Source organism: Aphelocoma coerulescens, chromosome 8, assembly GCF_041296385.1.
Source record: "Aphelocoma coerulescens isolate FSJ_1873_10779 chromosome 8, UR_Acoe_1.0, whole genome shotgun sequence".
Taxonomy (NCBI): domain Eukaryota; kingdom Metazoa; phylum Chordata; class Aves; order Passeriformes; family Corvidae; genus Aphelocoma; species Aphelocoma coerulescens.
In genome coordinates, this window is record NC_091022.1 from 9,809,251 (window position 1) to 9,833,562 (window position 24,312).

At 42.1% G+C, this 24,312-nt stretch overlaps 1 long non-coding RNA gene across 1 annotated transcript in view; it reads left to right on the forward strand.

Annotated features, from left to right (window-relative positions):
* LOC138114261 (uncharacterized) overlaps positions 1–24,312 on the forward strand; it is a 136,588-nt gene that overhangs the window by 17,390 nt on the left and 94,886 nt on the right. The window contains exon 2 of the long non-coding RNA XR_011152553.1: positions 21,983–22,140. This is a non-coding gene — a long non-coding RNA (uncharacterized lncRNA). The remainder of the gene's footprint in view (positions 1–21,982; positions 22,141–24,312) is intronic.

Sequence of the window (24,312 nt, forward strand, 5' to 3'; positions counted from 1 at the left end):
TATTGTGGTAACCTCAAAAGGCATGGAAACTCATTTTTGCCTTTTGGCTGAGCACTGCAGGAGAGAGAAGAGGGGGTTGCAGAGACCAGTCTGGAGGAAATGAACACAGCACAGCAGCAACCTTGGCCAAGAGAGGTGGAGGTGGAAGGGGAGACTGGACAAGAAAGGGTTTCATCAAGGGAAGCTGAAAGGGAAGTTTCAGACAGGACAGTGAAAGTCTTGCTCATGAAGGATAGACAGGAGCCCCCATGTGAAGATTTGGTAGTAAATGCAGGGGCTCTACTTGTGGTGTAATTAGAGTTGTTTATGGGGAGCTGTCAAGGTTGCACATTGCTTTGATAATTGGGGTGGAGGATGTAAAAATAAATTACTTATGAACTGTCTTGAGGGAAAAAAACCAAACACAAAACCCCCTCTCCAGATAAACTTGCAGCCTGCTAAAGAACAATGTTGTTTGTGTCAGAGATCTGAAGGGTGACAGGTCTTTGGACAAACATCAAGAGAGGAGCTTGTCTGTGGAAAAAGATGTGGAGAACAGGTCCTGTGACACAAGAAGTTAATTGCATTAACTGCAGTTTTACTGCCAGTGCAGAGCAGTGCCTTCATGTGAGACTGAAATGCTTCGGTTTGAAAACCTGCTCAGGGGGGTTGGCTTGGCCTGGGCACATTGCCCTGGTTTATTCCAGAATGCAGGGCTTAGTTACCCTTAGAGTGAAAATTGCCAGGAAAAGGCAAAAGGCTTTAGGTCTTTACTTTTGTTTTCTAATCTAGTGAAACAAATCCTAATACTGTTTTTTTAGCTATGAAAACGCTGTGATTTATTTGGTAATGTAAGGAGAATCTTTCAGTGCTATTTTTGAGAAGTTATGTTTCCAGTTTGAATTGCATTAAGCACATTTCCACTCCAAACGTGACCTGGGACTTGGACTTCTGCTGCAATATTTTATTTATAGTTTTTTCAATGACACCTTTCTATGGTTTTATGAAAATAAACAGAAGTGCTTTTACCTTTTAAGAAATTTACCTGTTTAAACACTTAAAACATTCTTCTGTCTTTATTTATTTTATATTTATTTTGAATATTTTATTTTTGAGTGTTGCTCCAGTCTTTAATGTTTCATAGGAATCAGAGCATCTTTTCATATTACTTGGAATTGATTTCACTCTAACCTTGGCTGTAGCCTTAGTGACTCTTTTCTTTGGGAGGATGTTTTGCAGCTTTCAGGGATCCATTCAGCAGTGATGGAGATAATAGAAATTTTCAGTTTTTCTATGTAAAATGACAAGGTGATAAGTTCTTTCAATCGATTTTCTAGAGATATCTGAAGTGGACAAGAAGAATCTTTCCATGAAGCCTAACAGGAACTTCAGGGCCTTACAATGACCAAAGTAACACCCAGGAGTCTTCACAATGTGTTTGTAGTACTGGGGATGCAGCAAAAGCTGCAGAAGCCTTTGTTATTTTAAATTTCATGTGAGAACCTGAATAATAGGAGTTGGCCACTGAATAAACCAGTGATTTTAGTTCACATTTAATGGTGGGCTCCTATGGTCATGTAGGTTTTGGTTAACTTGGAGTTTATGAACAGGTAGGAGCATACACTCTGGTTGGCAGCCTTCACTCAAGATTAGAACTGAAGTATTTAAACCCTGATTTCTAAGAAGATTTAGGAATATGTCTGATTACAAATTTGAGATTAGTGGCTCCATACCCACAATGTAAAAGAGATTACGTGTGGGCTCAAGATCTGCCTTTAATCTTGACATTTAACTTGAGTACAGGGATTAAAACAGAGAATGTGGGTACATAAGATTTATATGGGTGCCCACAGGTACTGAAAAGAGCACCACCAAATGATTTGGGTAAACAGTACAAAATCCTCTAATACTTTAAAATGTTATCTGCAGGAAAGACATTTTCTTGAGTTTTAGGAAACCGCTTGAATTTAATAATGGACATAAAAATGACAAAAATCTTCTAACACCTAGATTTTGATTTTTTCCTTGTGTCAGTTCACCTTTTTAAAAAAATATACAGCACTAAATTCTGGCTTTAAAATTATATTTTCAAAATTAATTGCTGTCATTTGCTTATAAAGGCATCAGGTATTCACTTGATCTGTGCTTCAATTTGCCTCTCATTATTAATTTTACAGGCAATAAAAAGCTTTTTGGTTCAGGCTTTCTATAGACTCCCATTCAGAAAATTTGAATGTAAACTTCTGCACTTAAAAATATAATGAAAAGTGTGAGTATTTATGCTTTAGTAGTTCTCTGGGGTGCAGGGAAATCTCAGCTTCTGTAAACCAACCTTGACAAGCCTTTAGAATTGGGCCCATTTATGTTTGCAAACATGCCTGAGTGACCTGGAATCTCCTACCAGCAAACAGAAGTGAATGATCCAGGCAGATGTTTGGTTTATAGAGCATTTGGGTCAGGTTAATGATGGGAATAATCCTAAACATTTCAATGCAATTTCTCTCCTTGGCTTAACTTAACTTTTAGAAACCTGGTCACAACTCAAAGAAGCATAACTTGCTAGTACAGGATTGGCATAAGGTAACAGCAAAAACCCTGAAGGCTTTTTTGTGAAGGCCATGCTATATTTCTTTGCTGGGTTACTTGACTTATCAGCAGAAAATATACATAATGTGTGCATTTATATGCGTGCATGTGTAATATTTATAACACACAGCAGGGAAAAAGATTTGGATTCCTTCTTTCAGTTCTATTTACTCATTGTCCTCTCTTCCAAGAAAAGAATGTAATCATGCATATTTGAAAAAAATCATCAACAGAGGATGAAAATTCTGCTACCAACTGTGGATGCACTAGAATTCAGTACCAAATGAAAGCAGTAGTTTGGCCACAAAGAGACAATGTCTTCCACAGACATGCTTACAGACAGATTTGTATTGTTTTTTGAAGAGACATTGAGTGTTAGAAAGTTCAGTCCAAGCTTGGATATCTCAGCAGTAACAGCCACCTTAACACTGTTTTGTAACCATGGTGGAAGCTGTGATGGCCTCCTGAGTTCATACTCTGTCCCATTATTTGCACTAATACAATTTTCTAGCGCAGAAAATGGAGTGGAAAGTCTTTATGAATGTACATACTTAGCATAAAAAGAAAGCAAAAGTGAGTTTTGGCTGTGAGATAGCTGGAGAGTTCCTGAAATCCCCACAAAGGCTTTTTTTGTGCCCTCTCAGCTGTGGAAGTTGCAGTTAATTACAAAGCCTTTCCCCAGTGGTGCCCTGGCACAGCCCTCGTTGTGCTGGTGCACTGGCCTGCACTGGAATGGGGGTATTATCTCCTGTGCTCCTAGGAAAAAACAGGGATGAAAGGAAATCACTGCTAACCAGATGGGAATTTAAAATCTTGCAGGAGTTAACATTCATCTCCCAGAATTCTAATGGAATATCACTATAGAAAAGGTATAAAGTTTTTTAAAAATTTAGTATAATTTTAATGGAGTATATGAAAAATTATTCAAGAGCAGTGCTGGATTGAGGGTCCAGAAATATGAACAGGTTTGCAGTGAATAGGAAATATCATCTGAGAATTGTGGAGATGTGAAACAACCTCTCAAATATGAACAGTTCAAGGTCAATATGTTAAGCAAGGGACTTACACATCTTTTAAAGACAACAGAGTGTTTTTATGTGGTTTCAGCTGCCACACTGTAGCCAGGGTTCTGCCTCACCAGATTGCATCATAATTGCTTGCTCTGGGAAGGAAGTTTGTGTAGGGTTGTTGTGGTTCTCTTTGGTTCCTGACCCCCCTGACAGATGGATTCCTGTCCAGCTTCATTATCCTGAAGTATGTTCCCCAAGGAAGTGAATGATGACCATGTGTTCCGGTTTGGCCAAATTTAGAAATATATCCTCTGAGAGAAGGCACAGCTACCCCTTCCCCCCCAGGTTCGGGAAAAAATAAATTTTCCTCGAAGGAAAGTGAAGAAGATAAAACTATTTATTTACCAAACACACGGGAAAAGGAAAATAAGGCTAAATAATAAAATGTTTCACTGTGGAGGAAAAAAAAACCTGGGAAAGTGTTAAGAGTCCTCCCTTTGGTCTCCTCGGCGCTGGGGCTTGGGCCAGGGCCAGGCCCTCTGTGCCCGGTGGAAAGTCCTCCCGATGTGCTCTGAGGTTGAAAAAAAACAGTCCAGTATAAAAGGGAGAAAATCCGGAATTCCAGAGAAGGAAAAACAAAGTCCAGCTCTCAGTCTCTCTCTCTCCGGAGAACAAGAAGCTGAAACAACTGGTCAAAAGCTGACTGGAAAGCAGCAAGCCGGGTGCTTCCTCGCTCTCCTCCCGCAGCTGAAAAAAAAACCTGCTATCTCTGTGTGACCTTGAACAAGCTGCAAACTGCCCTGAAAAAGTTTTGCTCAGTTTTTTCCTTCCCCCTCTCAGGCTCAGTTTAGAGGCACAGAAAGGCACAAAAATTAATTTTGGGCATAGGCAGCGATATGGGATACACATCATAACGTCACCCCAAGACATTCCACCCCTTATCCCATATTGTTGGCTCAATGCCCAAACTAAGATATTCTAATTCTACACACACATTAATACATATATATATATACACAGCTATATACGAACAGTGACAGTGACAATCAGCAAGCAGGGGTATACAAGCATTTCACACAACAATCAGATCTCCCTGTGGTACACAATGTGTTGTTCCGTCTTTCTGCATTACCCACCATGTGCAACCAGGTCCCTGAGCAAAGACCACCCCACGGGTGGGTTTGTCTGCACTCGAGGCAGAATTTATCCACACAGGCTTTCCTAACAGACCTCTGACATGCACTACTGGGACCTTATCTCCATCTGTTGTATTCAGGGATTCAGATTGGGCTGGACCAGCTCTATTGGTGGAACCTCGGGTGTTAACTAACCAGGTGGCCTTTGCTAGATGCTGTTCCCAATTCTTGAAAGTTCCCCCACCTAGTGCCTTCAAAGTGGTTTTCAACAATCCATTGCACCGTTCCACTTTGCCTGCAGCTGGTGCATGGTATGGGATGTGGTACACCCACTCAATGCCATGTTCTCTAGCCCAGGTGTTAATAAGGCTGTTCTTAAAATGAGTCCCATTGTCAGATTCAATTCTCTCAGGGGTGCCATGCCTCCAAAGGACTTGCTTTTCGAGGCCCAGGATGGTGTTCCGGGCCGTAGCGTGAGGCACAGGGTAGGTCTCCAGCCATCCAGTGGTGGCTTCTACCATTGTGAGCACATGGCGCTTGCCTTGGCGGGTTTGAGGCAGTGTGATGTAATCAATCTGCCAGGCCTCCCCATACTTGTATTTGGACCACCGCCCACCATACCACAGGGGCTTCACCCGCTTGGCCTGCTTGATCGCAGCGCATGTCTCACAGTCATGGATCACCTGGGAGATACTGTCCATGGTCAGATCCACCCCTCGGTCTCGTGCCCACTTATAGGTGGCATCTCTGCCCTGATGGCCTGAGGCATCATGGGCCCATCGAGCTAGGAACAACTCTCCCTTGTGTTTCCAGTCCAAGTCTACCTGTGACACTTCTATCTTTGCAGCCTGATCTACCTGCCTGTTGTTTTGGTGTTCTTCATTAGCCCTACTCTTGGGGACATGAGCATCTACATGGCGGACTTTCACAACCAGCTTTCTTACTCGGGCAGCAATGTTTTTCCACTCTTCAGCAGCCCAGATTGGTTTTCCCCTACGTTGCCAATTAGCTTTTTCCCACTTTTCTAACCATCCCCACAGAGCATTGGCTACCATCCATGAATCAGTGTAGAGGTAGAGCTTTGGCCACTTCTCCCTTTCAGCAATGTCCAGGGCTAGTTGAACAGCTTTGAGTTCAGCGAGTTGGCTTGATCCACCTTCTCCTTCAGTAGCTTCGGCAACCCGTCGTGTGGGACTCCATACGGCTGCTTTCCACTTTCGTTTCATCCCTACGATGCGACAAGAACCGTCGGTGAAAAGAGCGTAGCGTGTGTCTTCTGATGGCAGTTGGTTGTACGGTGGAGCTTCTTCAGCGCGTGTCACTTGTTCTTCTTCATCAGCGAGACCAAAGTTTTCACCTTCTGGCCAGTTTGTGATTATTTCCAAAATCCCAGGGCGATTCAATTTTCCGATACAGGCGCGCTGTGTGATGAGAGCAATCCATTTGCTCCATGTGGCATTGGTGGCGTGGTGGGTAGAGGGAACCTCTGCTTTGAACATCCACCCCAGCACTGGTAGTCGGGGTGCCAGGAGGAGTTGTGCCTCAGTGCCAATTACCTCTGAGGCAGCTTTGATTCCTTCATAGGCTGCCAAGATTTCCTTCTCTGTTGGAGTGTAGTTGGCTTCAGACCCTCTGTAGTTTCGGCTCCAAAATCCCAGTGGTCGACCTCGAGTCTCACCAGACACCTTCTGCCAAAGGCTCCAGGACAGGCCATTGTTCCCGGCTGCAGAGTAGAGCACGTTCTTCACTTCGGGTCCTGTCCTGACTGGGCCAAGGGCTACGGCGTGAGCGATTTCCTGCTTGATTTGGGCAAAAGCTTGTTGCTGTTCGGGGCCCCAATGGAAATCGTTCTTCTTGCGGGTAACCAGGTAGAGAGGGCTCACAATCTGGCTGTACTCAGGAATGTGCATCCTCCAAAAGCCTATGGCACCTAGGAAAGCTTGTGTTTCCTTCTTGTTGGTTGGTGGAGACATTGCAGTGATCTTATTGATGACCTCAGCGGGAATCTGACGCCGTCCATCTTGCCACTTCACTCCCAGGAACTGGATCTCTCGGGCAGGTCCCTTGACTTTGCTCTTCTTGATGGCGAAACCAGCTTCCAGGAGAATCCGGATAACTTTCTCTCCTTTATCAAACACTTCTGCTGCAGTGTTCCCCCACACAATGATGTCATCAATGTACTGCAAATGTTCTGGAGCCTCACCCTTTTCTAGTGCAATCTGGATTAGTCCATGGCAGATGGTGGGACTGTGCTTCCACCCCTGGGGCAGTCGGTTCCAGGTATACTGCACACCCCTCCAGGTGAAAGCAAACTGAGGCCTGCACTCTGCTGCCAGAGGAATGGAGAAAAATGCATTGGCAATGTCAATAGTAGCATACCACTTCGCTGCTTTGGACTCTAGCTCATACTGGAGCTCCAACATGTCCGGCACAGCAGCGCTCAGTGGTGGAGTCACTTCATTCAAGGCACGATAGTCCACAGTCAATCTCCATTCCCCATCAGATTTGCGCACAGGCCAAATGGGACTATTGAAGGGTGAGTGGGTCTTGCTGACCACCCCTTGGCTCTCCAGCTCACGGATCATCTTGTGGATGGGAATCACAGCATCTCGAGTTGTCCGGTACTGTCGGCGATGCACTGTCGAGGTAGCAATTGGTACTTTTTGTTCTTCCACCTTCAGAAGGCCGACTGCAGACGGGTTTTCTGATAGCCCAGGCAAAGTGTTCAATTGCTTACTGCCCTCTGTCTCCACAGCAGCTATTCCAAAAGCCCACTTGAGTCCCTTTGGGTCTCTAAAATACCCGTTCCGGAGGAAGTCTATGCCCAAAATGCACGGGGCCTCTGGGCCAGTCACAATGAGATGCTTCTTCCACTCAGTTCCAGTCAGGCTCACCTCAGCTTCCACCAAGGTCAAATTTTGTGATCCACCCGTTACACCAGAAATAGAAACAGATTCTACCCCCACATGCTGCGATGGAATTATTGTACACTGCGCACCAGTGTCAACCAAGGCATCATATTTTTGTGGTTCTGATGTACCAGGCCAACGAATCCACACAGTCCAAAAAACGCGGTTTTCCCTGACCTCTACCTGGCTAGAGGCAGGGCCCCTCTATGCCTGGTTATCCTTCTTTCCCTGGGCCTGTATCTTAGAGGTTCCTTCATGGGAATTGGACATGCCATCGTCTTTTCCATCATTTCCAGCAGTTTGGCTACAGGCAACTGGAGCTACTTCCTTTTTGGTAGATCCTCCTTTCTGAGACTTGCGCTCCTTCAATTCACTCACTCGTGCTGCCAGAGCAGAAGTGGGTTGTCCACCCCACTTCCTCATGTTTTCCCCACTGTCACACAGGAAATTCCACAGCTCACTTCGTGGGATGTGCCTTCTCTCTGGGGAACGTCCGCGGAGAAGGCACTCTTTAATCTCCTGGTGATTCTTCTCCATCTTATCTTCCATTTTCTGCATACGTGTTTCCACAGCTGCGATTCTTGCATGTGTTGGGCCATGCACAGAGTCTGCATATGCTCGGAGCTTCACTGCCATATCCTTCACAGTCTCATTTGCACCGTAGTCCGGTTTCATTATTGCTAAAGCAGAAGCGTATTCTGGTGGCCCAAGGTGTATGAGTTTTCGCCACATGTATGGAATAACTCTGGCCCGGTCTGGACTCCTCAATCCTGGGTCATTTGCAAAGACAACCTCTACCACCCCTAGTTCTCTCAGGCGTTGGATCCCTTGCTCTATGGTCTTCCATGGGGTTTGCTGCATGTAGAGATCATCTCCACACATATATCTTTCAGCCACGCCTGTTAAAACTCGTCTCCAGACACTGGTAGAATCAGCCCCCCTTTTCATCGCTTGGTCGATCACTGGATCATGTGACAGGGATCCCAAATGCCTCGCTTCAGCACCGTCCAGCATCACATCATCACCTGCCGCATCCCAAATACGGACCATCCAACTTATTATGGATTCGTCGGACCGTCGGGTGTAATCCTTTCTTAGGCTGTGAAGGTCCTTTATGGACATGGACTCAGTAATGGTTTCTGTGCCTGAGTCAGATGGTGGTTTTGAGGTTCCTTCCCCTGCATCTTTTGAGGTCCCTTCCCCTCCATTATCCTCATCTTTCACTGGGCGATCAGTTTTGGTTATGTGCTTTTTCCTTGTAACAGGAGCCACTGTCAGTGGCTTAGACTCTCCATCTGGTTTGGGCTTGCTGTCTGGTTTATCTGCAGCCTGAGTGACTGGGGTATCTGCAGGCTTTGCTGATTTATCTTCCTGTCTCTCTACCATTACATGCTGCAGTGTGCGATAGGCATATGCCAAAGCCCAACATATTGCAAGGAGCTTGTTCTCATTGGAATTGTCATTATATTTCTCTTTCAGATATTTCGCCACCTCAGCTGGTTTCTGAACTTGTTCAGGGGGAAACTTGCAAACCATTGGGTCAGAGAATTTCTTCAAGATTTGGCCCATATCCTCCCATTCCCCACACCACTCAGGATGTTCCACCTCTGGGTCAGGTGTCTCAGCAGTCACCCTGGAAATCTGAGCTCTCATTCTAGACAAGCTGCGAGACATATGGAGGAAGCTTAGGAGATACAATACCACGAAGATGATGTCTTTAACATCCAGGGGAAACTGAACATTCTCAAAAGATAACTTATCAAATTTAAAGGGAAGGGAAACCTCGTCTCCTCCTCCTCTAACAATCTGGGTGCAATTACTAATAAATTCCCAAAACAGGCTACTGAAGCTAGGACTGGGGTTAGGACGGAGAAACCACTTATCATACACACTCCGAACAGCTGCCCGTACCTCTGTCAACTTCTTATAAATCATTATCACCGAGCACAGCAAGATAGAAATCCTGATTCGTCTCCCTGCTCTGTAAAATTTACATATCAGGGACAAGATTTGAGCAAGTTGTGGATAGGCAAACAACCCTAGGGACCAAAAAAAAACCAGTACCTCAATGAAGCCTAAGGACCAAAAAGACATGAGTACATCAAGCCAGAGAGACATTATGAACTCAACCACCATGGTGATTACTTTACCCCAACACAGAATAAGCAAATTCAAACCAAAATGTAATTAGCACCGTTTTTTCACTTTCCTTCGAGCCACGCAGTTGGGCGCCACTAAATTTGTTCCGGTTTGGCCAAATTTAGAAATATATCCTCTGAGAGAAGGCACAGCTACCCCTTCCCCCCCAGGTTCGGGAAAAAATAAATTTTCCTCGAAGGAAAGTGAAGAAGATAAAACTATTTATTTACCAAACACACGGGAAAAGGAAAATAAGGCTAAATAATAAAATGTTTCACTGTGGAGGAAAAAAAAACCTGGGAAAGTGTTAAGAGTCCTCCCTTTGGTCTCCTCGGCGCTGGGGCTTGGGCCAGGGCCAGGCCCTCTGTGCCCGGTGGAAAGTCCTCCCGATGTGCTCTGAGGTTGAAAAAAAACAGTCCAGTATAAAAGGGAGAAAATCCGGAATTCCAGAGACGGAAAAACAAAGTCCAGCTCTCAGTCTCTCTCTCTCCGGAGAACAAGAAGCTGAAACAACTGGTCAAAAGCTGACTGGAAAGCAGCAAGCCGGGTGCTTCCTCGCTCTCCTCCCGCAGCTGAAAAAAAAACCTGCTATCTCTGTGTGACCTTGAACAAGCTGCAAACTGCCCTGAAAAAGTTTTGCTCAGTTTTTTCCTTCCCCCTCTCAGGCTCAGTTTAGAGGCACAGAAAGGCACAAAAATTAATTTTGGGCATAGGCAGCGATATGGGATACACATCATAACGTCACCCCAAGACACCATGTCACAAACATCTTGCCATGAAACTGCTATTAATGGGGATTTCTATTGATATCAGCTAGCATTGATTGTTTTCTCTTTCTCTTGCTCTGCAGCTGCACACTCTACGCATTCTATCCAAGGACAAACCGTCCCCCAGTGGCTTTTTAAAGATATTTTTCAATAATGCCAGGGACATTCCACCCAAAAAAAGCAAAAAAAGGAGTCTGATTTCTTTTGACCAGTATGAATAATACTTAAATTGTTTCATAAAATGGGCCTGGGAAAAAGCCAGTCCAAGGGAGAGAACGTATATATGGAAACAAAATCATAGTGCATTGGTAGAATTTTTTGGTGTATGTTTTCTGAAAAGATAAAAAGCACCCATGTTTTGCCAAAAATGCAGTTAGCAGGACTGTGCCTGAAAGGCTCTTTGGAATCATACTGAGGGAGTGCAGATCCGTCAAGGAACTCTTAAGTCCATTAATATCATGTTATATAAACAATGTTTGTGTGGACACTTTTCCTCTGTCCTTCCAGAAGAGCATTTTGAGGGATATTTATTAATAAATATTTGAGAACAAAAAACAAATTTGTTCATCTCAGCGGGAATGAGCTATTGGTACTTAAAAGGTTTTGGTAGAGCAGTTGCCAAATTCGAACTTGTAAATCTATTCACTTGCAAGTAAATAATTTGAGGCTGAAATGTTCTGTTGTGAAAGATGGCTTCTTCTTTACTTCAAGTATTCTGGAATTTGTAAAAGGAGTATCCTTATTTGAAACCTGAATACCAGCATTTTCTTTAGTATGCTATAATGACAGCATTTTATTACCTAATGTTAATATTTAACTACTAATATTTAGAATTCATAAGTGTATTCCAGGTGCATCTGATCTGAAAGGAAAGAAGCAATACATAATTGCCTCCATAGAACATTATCTCCAGGGAAAGTCAGCAAAACAGTCACAAAACTTCAACATGCTCTTGTCTTGCATTGACTTCATCCCCTGTAGTGTAAAATAAACTAGAAAGGATGAAAGCATGGCTGGTTTTAGTAATGTAAAGGATGTGTCTTGTATATATCTCCTTATTTAACTCATTTCAGTGACAGTTATTTTTAAAATGGTGAATTTGGTGTCATGGTGGCTTAAGGACAAGTGAAGTAAAGTTAAATACAACCCAACAACTGCCATGAAAAAACAGCAAGATGGTTTAATGCTTGAATAATTTATTATTGAATAAATAGGAAAAGTCTAATCCAAATGAATGAGAAGCATAAAAAGACTTTTTATAAGAGTAACTGTTTAGACTTGAGGCATCGACCACATCAGTTACTTGGACAGTAAAAAGATGTTGCTATTTCAATTCAAATTTATGTATTCTGAATTTTAAATCTGCCCACAGAACCAAAATCCTGATTTTTCTCTTGAGAGATGAAAAGCTAGGGCTTCCTTTTATCTGTGACAATAATTTTGCTTATTCAAATTGCTTCTTAATTTAATCTTTGCTGTTCCACATTTGTGGTGGTCTTTGTATTATGCATTTTTGGTTCAAGGTTTTCTGAAAGATGGTTTAAGATATCAAAAAAAATGGTCCAAGTTTTAACTTCTTTAAATATGTGACCTTTACTGGGAGAGTGCAGTCACGTCTGAATAATTTTGGTAGAAAGATGAATAAAGAAAGTGTTTTAGGTGCCTGGGGAAGAGCTGCACACTCTTGGAGGGAGACAAGGGGTATGATCTGAAGAAATTTGTGCCCAGCACCATTCTATTTCAGTCCTGGTGAGTCTGCAGGTTGTCACTCACGTCTGGGTGCTGCAGTCTCCTGTCACAGATGTGTCAGCCCACATTGCCTCTAACAGCTCTGGCAGAGCGATACTGCAATAACGACTTCACCAGAAATAGTTGTAGGAAGCTGCTGGGTAACATTATTTATGGTGGTGTATGGAATTTGGATTGCTAGTGATTGTATTAAAAACATTTCTATTTCTCAAGTGATACTGGTTTTTGTAATTGGCATTGATACTGGGAAACATGGCATGACCTTTCCCTGTTTTAAGTGGGCTTCAACTCTTCCTTTAGCTTTGTTTTCCCATTCCATATTACAGTTTAACTTGAATAATAGGAAAACAGTCTGAAGCCCTGGGTCCTTGTGCTTTTTCTCTTCATTACTGCGAACTGAGTGGCACTGTGAGAGAGGAGGAGGCTCAGTGTTTGTTTGCTTGCTTTAAATTGGATGTCCTTGAGCTGTGTCACAGTTGCAGTATTGTTACATTTCATCTCCAGATAAAAGTTTGTGTTCTTGAAATTAACAACAGGGTTCCTACTGGCGGTGGAAATGTTTTCATAGGAAATGAGAGAGGAACAAGAAAGTGTATTAGTGGATCATAGGGTGATTGAGAGAGACAAATTTATTACCTATTCAGCAGGGGATTTCGCCAGGAAAGAAGCACAATTGCACAAAGAGTTGGTGAGAATTTGTCTTGGGATACTGTGTCTGTCTCTGGTTGCTCAAGATCAAGGAAAGTGAATTTAAAAAGATGGAGTGTAAAGTGGTGTTCCTTTGAGGTTAAGAGGGAATATACCACAGGGAGGATGGGGGAATGGGAAATGTCAGAGGGAGGGCGGCTGAGGGTTTTGAAACGTCACTGAAGTGTAAATTGTGTTGTGCCTCTCATTGAAAATTAAAAGTGGGAGTCTTTTGTAAAAGAATAAGCAACACTGTTATATGAGATCCACACAGTGTGTTGTGATTGGAATATTATGACTAAGGAAATGGATTTCCTAGATTTAAAAACTTGAGCCAGAATTCATTATTATTATTCACATGAATTTTCTGCTCATGAACCTGTGAAGGGACTTCAGCTTTTGAGAACATACCCTTACATATTTGGTAATGTTTTCAATAAATAGGCTTTAGCCTATTCATTTGATCATGAGCTCTTTGATTTGCTCACATGCTAGTAATTTGTGGGAGTGTGTTTGTTTAGTTCAGTCCGGGTCTCCCTCCTATGTTCTGTAAGTTTGGTGTACCCCAGCTGGCACACCCCCTATTTTATTTAAATCACCCTGTCTGTCATTTTTATCTCCTCCCAGGACCCTGTCTGTCACTCTGCCACCCCTCCCAGGCTTCTGGAAAGTTCTAGCCAGGGGGCCAGGTGATTAGTCCTGGGAAAGGAGTCCCTCCCTTCCCCTGTTATAGTTGGTTCCCTTATGTGTCCCTCGTTCTGTATGCCGCACCCTTCCCTTCCCTGGTTGGTTGTTCTGTACACCCTCCCCATCCCCCCCCGCCATAAAATGCCCTGGCGCACGATCTGCAGGTGCTCTGGGTTGGGCACCCCTGGTGGTTGAGGTCCCCCCGTTCGGAGGACCAATAAACTTTCTGGATTTCACCAACTCTGAGCCTGCCCCCTTTCCTCCGCCGTCTGCCTTTATCGCCGCGGTCCCTTGGAAGGACCCACGAGCCAGACCTCCGATCCCTCCGATATCAGAGGCTGGCCCCCGTTGCCTGCTGTGTCCCGAGCTGACCGGGCTGAGTGGGAACTGTTCCCAGAGGACACAACGGCAGTAATTATTTTGCAATATGTAATTGTTTACTTAAGTAATGTGTTACGGCCTTTCACTAGATTGAAAGCTTGGAGATACTTTTTAAAATAGTATTGAGCATAGTCAAAAAAGAAAATTAATATATTCACTGAGTATAGCCAATAATCAGTATTTCTGTATGCACCTTTGTGTTTTGGACAATATCCATGTGTTTTGCATAAAGTGTAACTTTTTTCTCATCATTAGTTGGAGTAGAATAATCCTTTGAGCTTTTTTAATACATAAATTCTGTCCATCTGCATCAATCAAAAAAAAAAAATCAATCAAGGTCTTCATTAATTTCAGAGAGCTCAAGGTCTAAAAGTTCAGTTTGTATAAATGCTGTGCAAATGAGTAGCCTGGAAGTAGAAGGATTCCATAACTAAATACAGCTGGATAGCTCTAAGGGACCTGCAGTTTGCAAGCGAGGTCCTCGGCTGTTAAAAGGCACAGCAGCTCCCTCTCGCAAAGGTTACTGCAGGAATGTGCAGCTCTCAGCAGCCTGGATCCATCAGGCCTTTGGGATGAGTAGGAAATTTTGGAGAGGACAAGAGACGAGAGCTATTACGAGCAGAGGCAGCGCAGTGCAAGAGGTCAGCTATAAATAGCTGTGAAAGGTTAGGACATGCATTTTCACTAAGGGAGGTGTTCATTTGTTGTGCTAAGGAATGATACTGGAACTCCTGCGTGCCAGGTAGCATAAAAACGCCTACTGAGGATTTAATCCCTGTCCAAAGGAGTTTATATTTCCAATGTGAGAACAGAAACATAACATACAGATACATTATGTGAGTTACAGCTAACACAGGAAGAGATTTAAATGCAAAGCATGAATCAATGTGAACAGAGTCAAATTGTAAACAAGGTCAGGCTACAAAACTGCAAATTCCCAGAGGAAACAGAGAAAACTTGCTGCTCTCCCATATTTATTATTTCAAGGAAATAATTTCTCTCTCGAATAGAATCAGGTTAATGGAGCTGTGTTTCTTAACAGAAAATTAAGAATCAGAGGACGCTAAATGTGCCTGTAGTGAAGAATTGCTCCATGCTCCTCGCTCACAAGAAGGACCCTGAGGTGCTAGAGCGAGTTCAGAGAAGGCAACAGAGCCGGGGAAGGGTCTGGAACACAAGTGGTAGTGGTTAAGGAGTTGGGGGGAATCAGCCTGGAGGAAAGGGGGCTCAGGCGAGACTCTATAACTCTCTACAGCCACCTGAAAGGAGGGTGTAGCAAGTGGGGGTCAGTCTCTTCTCCCAGCTAGCAAGTGACTGGTTGAGAGGAAATGTGCTTTAATTGCTTCAGGGGAGGTTTAGATTGGATTTTAGAGAAAACTTCTCTGAGATGGTTGTCAAGCACTGGAACAGGCTGTCCCTGGAAGTGTTTGAGTTGCCATCCCTGGAGATTTTTAAGAGATGTGTAGATGTGGTACTCAGGGATGTGGTTTAGTGGTGGACTGGGCAGTGGTGGGTTTGCTGTCAGACTCAATGATACCTACCCCAGAGACACCTCTGCTAAACTGAGCAGAGCTGTGGTACCAGGGGAATCTGGGAAGGACAAGAACAGTTTGTGTGGATGGGGTGTTTTTTGTTTGGATGAATTTGGGGAGGGCAGAAATAGTTTGTGTGGATGGGGTGTTTTCTGGTTTTGTGATGGCTTTCACATGTGATATGTCTATTTTTAAACTAATGGCTAATGCCTGTAGGAGGCCTTGTGCTAAGGTATATAGGCCAGAAGAAGTAGAAACATTAAAGTAAATACCTCTGAGGCAAATATTAAGACAAGAATAGAATAAAATTCAGATATCTGTATCTCCTGCACAGAGCTGAGCTAAAAACATCTGAATGTTATGTCCTGTGGAAGGTAATGATTTTCAAAAATTATAATCTATCATTTTTTAATGATCTTAAGGACTATTAATTTTATGGGGTTTTTCCCACTAAATAAATTCAAATTTGTTTTCAGCTAACCACAGTCTCTTCATGGGCTTACTAGCAAACAGTTCCAAAGAAGATGGGATTTTTGATAGAGGAGAAAAAAATATTTTCAAATTCCATGTATTTTAACTGTAACTATACCTGCAAATTATTTTTCTGGTTAACAGAGGAATGAGCTATAACTATTATGGTAGTGTGACTCTAAGTGCAGTCCAGATCAGTTTTGTTAAGAGCGTTTTGCTGAGTTTATTTCTTCTTAAACTCTTTGCTGTTTCCTGACACTGAAATGTGGCAGTGGTTTTTTTTCAGAGTACGTTAGGCTGATCTAAGCTGCTGAGGCCTGTGCTGCATTAGCTGTTAGTTTGTGTAATACCATCATGATTCAAGATCTGCCCATCAGAAGATACTGTAAAAGGGTATGAAATAACCTGCTCTATGTATTTAACCAAAAAAAGGGTGGGGGGGCTTCCTCCTTATATTCATGGAATAGAAATCCGCAGTGGATCCCTTTACACATTATGAGACAGCATATTAAGCACCCTAAGTGTGGGGCAGATTTTCAGCTGCACGTGACAGACAACAGCAGAATTACAGCACATCTGCAACAGCTGTGCTGAAGGCAAGGGAAGAATCCATGAGTTCAGGCACCTTTCCCCTTTTGGGGAAGCAGAGGTTTCCTTGCCAGTGAAAGCAGCTGGTTCTGAGGCACACAGACTGTGCCAGTGGAGGGATCTCTTACCAGCACTGGCCTGGCTGCTCCACTGTGCTTCCCTGTCAAGCTGACACAAAGAGAAACTGAAGTGGAGGAGTTGGTACATGTAGGAGAAGTTGATTTGTATCAAAGATATTGATCTCAGCTTTTTCAATCAGGGAACTGTTTAGTGGCAGCTTCTTGACACACGTGCTGAAGTTAATAAATTCAGGAACTTCAGCGCTTTGGCAACAATCAGAAGACAGGCTTGGGCTCTCAGCTGCAGACTGCATCAAGGGAATTCACTACATGCATTCTTCCAAATTAGTGTAATAGTGTCAGACTTGACGTGTGTATTCCCCTCTGTGCAAAAGGAGAAGTACAACATAAGGCGCTACTCGTTCAGTGGAAAGGTAGTTACGGGACGTTGATGCTAATGGTTACTGTGAAAGTTGCAATTTCTCTGCACCCGTGCTACCAAAGCAGGAGCTCAGGAACAAGAGAAGCCAGAAGTGAACACACTGCTCTGTATTTTAGAAGAATAGGGCCACCTCTTGTTTGGGTATTGAGGGATTACTAGCTAAAAATTTGGCACAATTTCACAGACTGATCCTGTGATGCCATGTGGTGGTGTGGTCAGTGCTGCCAGCTCAGTCTCTTTGGAGTTGTTTCACATGAAAAATAAGGTGATGTAGCACATTTGGTTGAAAACCAGCAGATGCACAGTTCTGAATTAATTTTGGTTTTAGATCCCCTTTTCGGTGCAGTTTATTATCAAATAATGTTGTAAATATTCTTAGGGAACTAAGCAAGAAAACAAGTGTGCTGTGTGAGCCAGGGTCAATGTACTTTAAGTCATAATCTCCAGGCAATAAAGGTGGTATTTGAAAAGACTGTTATGTAAAGTCTCAGTGCTCTGAAGTGAAGTTACTGTTCAAGAATGATGTTCCAGATGCAGACATACACGAGAGTGACAGGTTATGATCTAGTGTTGTTCATGGGAGTTAATGACAGAGCAAACACTTGTTCCTGGACCAGAAAACTCCGAGAGGAGCCCATGTGTAATGCTAAATTTCTAGTAATTACTTTCACCCTTGCTTGGGCTTCTCTCAGCCTGCTACTTTGGTGCTTTAATTTGCAGGGGAACATGGTTTTACAATGAAGACAATGAATGTGATTTGGCAAGATAAGGAGTCATTTGTTGAACATCATTCTCAGCAGCTCATCACTTGTCTGCATACCTTTTAGATAGGGTGCAAGTGCAACCAGTGAAATTTATTTCTAATATTTATTTTGTTCTTAACTTATTTGAAGCACATGAAAGAAGGAAATTTGCCCAGTGATTGTGAAACAAATCACCTAATTCAGAATAGATCCAAGGTGCCTGTCTGCTGCAGGATGGTGAGCAACAAACCTTGCTTGGTTCATGTATGAATCAGAAAAATAAACATTAGGAGCAAACAGCTTTGCAGATGTCCAGAAGCTCATAAAGCCTTTCAGTACAATCAGATCCAAAAGAAAATTAAGTACTTCTGTGCTTGGGTTACTATAGACCTAAGAAAATATCTGTTGCCTGTGTGCACCCAAATTGTGGTGTTGTTATTCCAGATGTTGGCACATGAAACAGGAGCAGTGTTTGCAGGAAGGGCCTGGGGAAGGCTGGGCTTGCTTGTCCCCAGTGTTAGCCTGTGTTTTCTTCCAGGAAGGAAAGGCCTGAGAACACTGACATCAAACTAGCTAGAGCTTCTCTAGCTATGATATAGGAAAAATAGAATAATTTTGTTGTCCTTATGTGAATATAATCCTCCTTTCTATTTAGGTGCACCTTTCTGTTATGAAAGCTACCCTTGTGGCTCTAAGGGATTTGTTAAACCTTTCAAAATGCATGAATTGCTGGGGAAGTATGGGGTGGGTGTCTGCTAGAGTGGTAGTTGACGGTGGACTGAGAGTCACTGCTGCTATTCACTGGGTGGTGGGAATGTTTGTGCCATTGAAAATGACATTTTCCTGCATTTGAGCTATTAATCATCTACTTCTTATGCTGATTGCCAGTATTTGTTGAGTTCTATAACTGTATTAAACATACACAAATATTTCAGAATGAGGAAAGAAGTGTTCTGAATTAAACTTGGTCTTTCAGCTCCTGGAATTCATCCTTTCTTATTTGACTTTCTAATGAAGCTGGGTGCACTGAAACTACCTATTGCTGCAATGTAGCTGACATGGAAAACTTCATAAACTCTGCAGAAGCAATCAGGAAAGCAACTGCAGCTCAGCAGCCACACGCCTTATCTCTGCTTTATCCATCTTTCCGTCTCCTATTCCCTCTTATTCCTCTTCTCCACTGGCTGAGAAAAGAGCTGAGCAACATAAATGGCTTCCCAAGCTGAACAGATTTTTTTGTCACCCACAAAATCCACAACTGCTTGAATGGGATGTCTTCTGTGATATAAGCCCAGCATAGGTGGTTTAATACACATTTGTAAATATCCAGAGAGAAACTGCTGAAAAAGTGAAAGGGAATACAGTCAGATTTCCTGCATTTAGATGTGCTGGCTTTTTAAGAAGTTCTGAGGCTTGGCAATTAAAAAAACCCCAATAAATTAAAATGAGCCTTAAGTGGTGGGTGAATTTTACATGAGTTATATTAAATCAGAGTTGAAATCCACCAATTGCAAAATAAAATATATAATCACAGAATCACAGAATCTGTGGAAGAAGGTTGGAAGAGACTTTCAAGATCACTGAGTCCAACCCATGCCCTAACACCACCTCAACTAAACCACAGCACTAAGTGCCACATCCAGTCTTTTTTTAAACACATCCAGGGATGGTGACTCCACCACCTCCCTGGGCAGACAATTCCAGAACTTCATCACTCTTTCAGTATAAAACCTTTTCCTAACATCCAGCCTAAATTTCCCTTGGCACAGCTTGAGACTGTGTCCTCTCATTCTGTCAGCTGTTGCCTGGAAAAAGAGACCAACCCCCACCTGACTACAGCCACCCTTCAGGGAGTTGTAGAGAGTGATAAGGTCACCTCTGAGTCTCCTTTTCTCCAGGCTAAACAACCCCAGCTCCCTCAGCCGTTCCTCACAGGGCTTCCATAATGAGGAACTTTGCATATATCTGACTCGAAAATAACTTGCAAACTTTTTTTTCAGCAGTTCAGAGAAACTTGGGTAATTTCTATTGGTAAGAACAGGGAACATTTGCCATTAGCTGGTAGTTTAATCTTATGAAAGTAAATATTCACACGTATCTCTGGTTTATAAGAAAACAATTTCATTGCTTTATTTTCAATAATTGGTGGTTTTATCCACTCACTAAACAGTAGGTTCTGCCCATGCCCTGTTTTTTTCCAGCTACTGGTGTATTCATATAGTATCTTAGTCCTTGCTGTGCTCTGTGTGACTTCTGGCTGATCAGATCTTGAGCAAAAAGTGTATGTATGTGTTTTGAGTATAAAGTAATTTCCTTACATGTCTATAAACGCCCACTTCAACATTTTAAGTAGAGAGCATTTCCAGAGGGAGATTCAAGTCTTTTAGGAAAGTTTAAAATCCAAGGTATAGATTTGACATTTTAGTAGATTTCTAATACAGGATATTTTGGAATGATTATTTATGTTTGTATGGTGTTCACTAAAAAACTGTAAATTTTAACACAATGGTTTTAATGTGAAGACAGCGCATATTTTAAGGATTTTTTCTTCACTATGTGTAGGGATTTATATTGTTGGTGGATTAATTAAAAAAAGGGGGGGGGGGGGGAGAGCAGGCCTACTTTGAGGGCTTTGCCCTTCTACTAAAATCTCATGTTTACAGTCTTGCATATTTTCCTGTATCTGATTGATAATATGAACAAGGTAAAAGCAGCTTTTATTTCTCTTCTGTCCTCCACACTTATTCTCAAGCCCGAATTACTGAAGAAAAAGATAATGGCATGAGGTGAAAAGCCCAGGCTTATAATGGGATGGCTCAGAGGTGGATTGGCAATTTTCTGGAGTGTAGAGTAAACATTAAGTAAATGGAAACCTCAGCAGTCACCAGGAGGGAGGAGCTCCTCAGAGGAGAATTAAATGGCTTAGGAGTAAAGTCATTCATTTGTGGTGGTACCACTCTCACCTCAACCAAGCATCTCTGTCCCCCAAAACCATCAGGATTTGGCATTCAAAGTTTTGCCTTTTTTATTAAGTAATAAATATGTTTAATACTTAAAATTCATTAATTATTAATATTGTGTAATATTAGTGCTGATTTTGAAAATCCTCATTTCTACAATAAAAAAGAGAAATTTCCAGATATAATTTTGCTCTTTCTAACCTCAGCATTTTTAAAAACATCCAGTTCAAGGTATTTAGAGACTTTAAAAAACCTGTAATTTATGATCTGATATAAGGATATCTTTGTTAGCAGGCAATAAGTTCTGAGTAATGAACTTACACTCCCAGGCAGTATTCAAATTTCATTTTGCTGCTGCATCTGTGCTTAAGTGTTACAACTTAGTACACAAAATAACTACATTTATGGCAGAAACTCTGCAAAGCTTTTTCTTCACATTTTTCTGTTTGTCTGCTTAAGTGATGGCCCTGCTTTCTTGGGGTTAAAAACAGTGTGTAGGCATTTGTGACTTTTTATTATAAAAATTAGGATACAGAAATAGATTTGATTGTAACAGTATTACACAGAAGGTAGATTTCTAGTCTAATTATACTGGGAATATTCTTAATAATTTTAATCTGCCAATTTCTGCAATTTCTCAAATGTCTGATTGCAAATCTGCATACAGGCTATAGAAATACTTTAACCCAGTTGTTAAAATACACCAATTTATTATTTAGTACTGGTATTGTTGATTGTAACAAGAAACTGAAGCAAAAAAATAAAAAAAGGAGATTGAGAACATTGAAGGATCAAAGTATTTTGAGAACTGGAGGACTAAAATGTAATGCTCTTCTCTTGTATTTTGTTATGTTGCTTATACATTTTAAGTATAACCTGGGAAAAACTAAAATGTACATCAGTTAAAGATCAAATTTTTATTCAGTCAAGCCACCCATTTAGGCAATATCCATTTACCCAGCTTCAGGGATATAGACTGTACATGCAGATTTCTCCTTGATTAGCAGAAAGCCCCGGAACACTTTTATTGGTTTGGGTTCTTTTGAGAATCAAATTAACAGTTGTTTCGCTGTGTGTGTGTGTGTGGGGGGGTTCTGTGGTGAGGTGTTTGTTTGCTTGGTTTTCCCCTTTGATAAGAACTCCATTTATTTTAACAGGTATGGAGAAGCACAGCTCGGGTAGATGCTCTCTCCAGGAAACATCACCTCACTCGAGGTGTGCGCTGGGCACAGGTTTAAGCAGTGAGGATTTTATGAAGAAATTGGACACAAACAGCAGAACTCCCAGAGTAGTCCAAGACTGAAGTCTACTAAATGTGAGTCATGTTTAATTTTTTTCAAAGCCTCAAATGCATTGGTTATACCCTACACCTGATAAGGAATGGCAGAGAGAAAAGTGAGGTTTCTCTAGGGTCACATATTTATTGCAAAAACTTGGCAGTTAGGATGTTAGGAATGGGATGGGAATGACAAAATTCAGTGATGCTTCCTGGAAGTCCTATTCTGGTCAAGTCAAGCATCCGTGATACACAGCCTCAGTAAAGTTTTATTTGAGATGAGACCTTTACCATGGATTGTTCTTTTCTTTATTTATAATGTACTTTTTGTTCCAGATAAAACGTTTTTTTTTTTTTTAATTTCAAAAGCTCTACTGGAAATTCTCTTTTGCATCACTGCTGCAATATGGGGCCAGCACAGTTTCAGCAATGACTGTAATAGTGTAATAAGGGGAAAAAAATAGGTGAAACTGTGCAAAGTGTTAAAGGAAGTGAAGAGAAATAGCTCTCATGGGGAGGGGTTATTGGAAGGAAAACATTCTTTTCCAAGGAGTTGTCTCTGGCTCATTGCAGATAACCTTTTGCTTTGACAATACGAAAGGAGCTTTGTGTCCCAGGGGCAGCACTGTGCTCTGAAAGCTTTTCTGAGCTCAGAGGCTGCTGAGATGCTCTCAGCACACAAATTAATGATATTTTTGTTTAGACTGGAATGGAGGGACAAGGTAGAAAACCCTTATCAAGGGTTTCACGGAGAAGCATGCAGTACCAGGGAAGCTCCTCTGTGGTGTGTGCTCCTTAGTGACATCACCTAAGGAAGCAGTGCTGCCTTGGCTTTACCTTTCCAGCATTCCTACAGAGCACACCCATTTAAAACGCCAATCATGTGGACGAAGTAAAAAGCTGGAAATCTCCCTACCTGATAATTGATTTATCTGCTATTGATTTATATGCATGGCACATTGGAACTACAGGCTTCAATTTCTTGTGCTGTCTGTGGAGGGCAAATGAACACTCCTATAAAAAGCCTCTGAGTTCATAGGTCCTAGTAATAAATAATTTTGTTGGACAGATAATAGGCCATTACGATGAACACTGCTCAGCTTACCAGCTCCCATTCCTTGGCAAAGGCTCTGTGTAATTCTTTCTGTCCCTTGTATCATTGGGATATTGAACTGCAAATTGACTCATGTCAAAATCCATCTCACTCAGTACCCTGCTTCTCTGTAGGGACTGTATCTTCTGCTTAGATTTCTTCTGCTTTTCTGGCAAGCCCTTGTCACACCTTCCTGGTGTCAGCTGGAGTAAGGCTCCATTAGGGAAGCTGAAAGGTCTCTCATCTGTCTGATTCTCTGGACTGCAAAATGCTTGGCTCTGATCAGCTGCTTTAGCAGTTTGTTTCCTTGTTTAGTATTTGTGGAAATCTGTGTTTTGTTGAAACTTGAGAAGAAATGGTAAATGTGGCTGTTCAGGCAATCAGAGGTGGCTGTGACAAATATGAAGAACAGGTCAAAAATTTTATATATTCATCACTGAGACTCAGTTCTCATTTAATTTAGAAGACTTTCTTCCAAAGTCTTAAGATCTGCCATCCTTTATCCATTCAATTTAATAAGAAATGAAGAGGCTGTAAGTTAGAAGAGCTGATTATGATTTTACTGAGAAGGACTGAGTTTAGGGAGTTTAAAAGAGTTTATAGCTTTTCCATTAGCCATTGAAAATACACCTTCTGAACTGCAGCACAAGCTGGTTTGGTTTTTTGCTTTGGAAGTCCCATGACTGACTTCGGAGAGGAAAGAAAAAAGTATGATGAAAGCTATAGTTTTCAAAGACTTTTTAGGTGGAAAATAGGCTGAAACTATTCTTTGACAAAGCAGCAGAGTGGCTGATCTGAGTGCTGCACCTGCCTTCCTGCATATTCATGGCACTAAGGTTTGTACGTCCCCATAATGTCATTGGTGATAAGCAAGCTAAGGAAGGAGACAGCTGATGCTGTGTGCAGCTGTGCTCTGAAATCACACACTTGTCACCTCACCAGCACTTGAATACTTTCTTTACTCCAAAAGCTTGGCTCGCAGTTCAGTGGTTCTGCATTGGAAATAAGATACTGCTCATTGTAATGAAGGTGAAACTTGAACACTCCAGCTAAACAGTAAAAATGTGAAGATCATCCTGAGTCCTGGGCTCATTAATACTCAAATCTAGTCTAGTCCT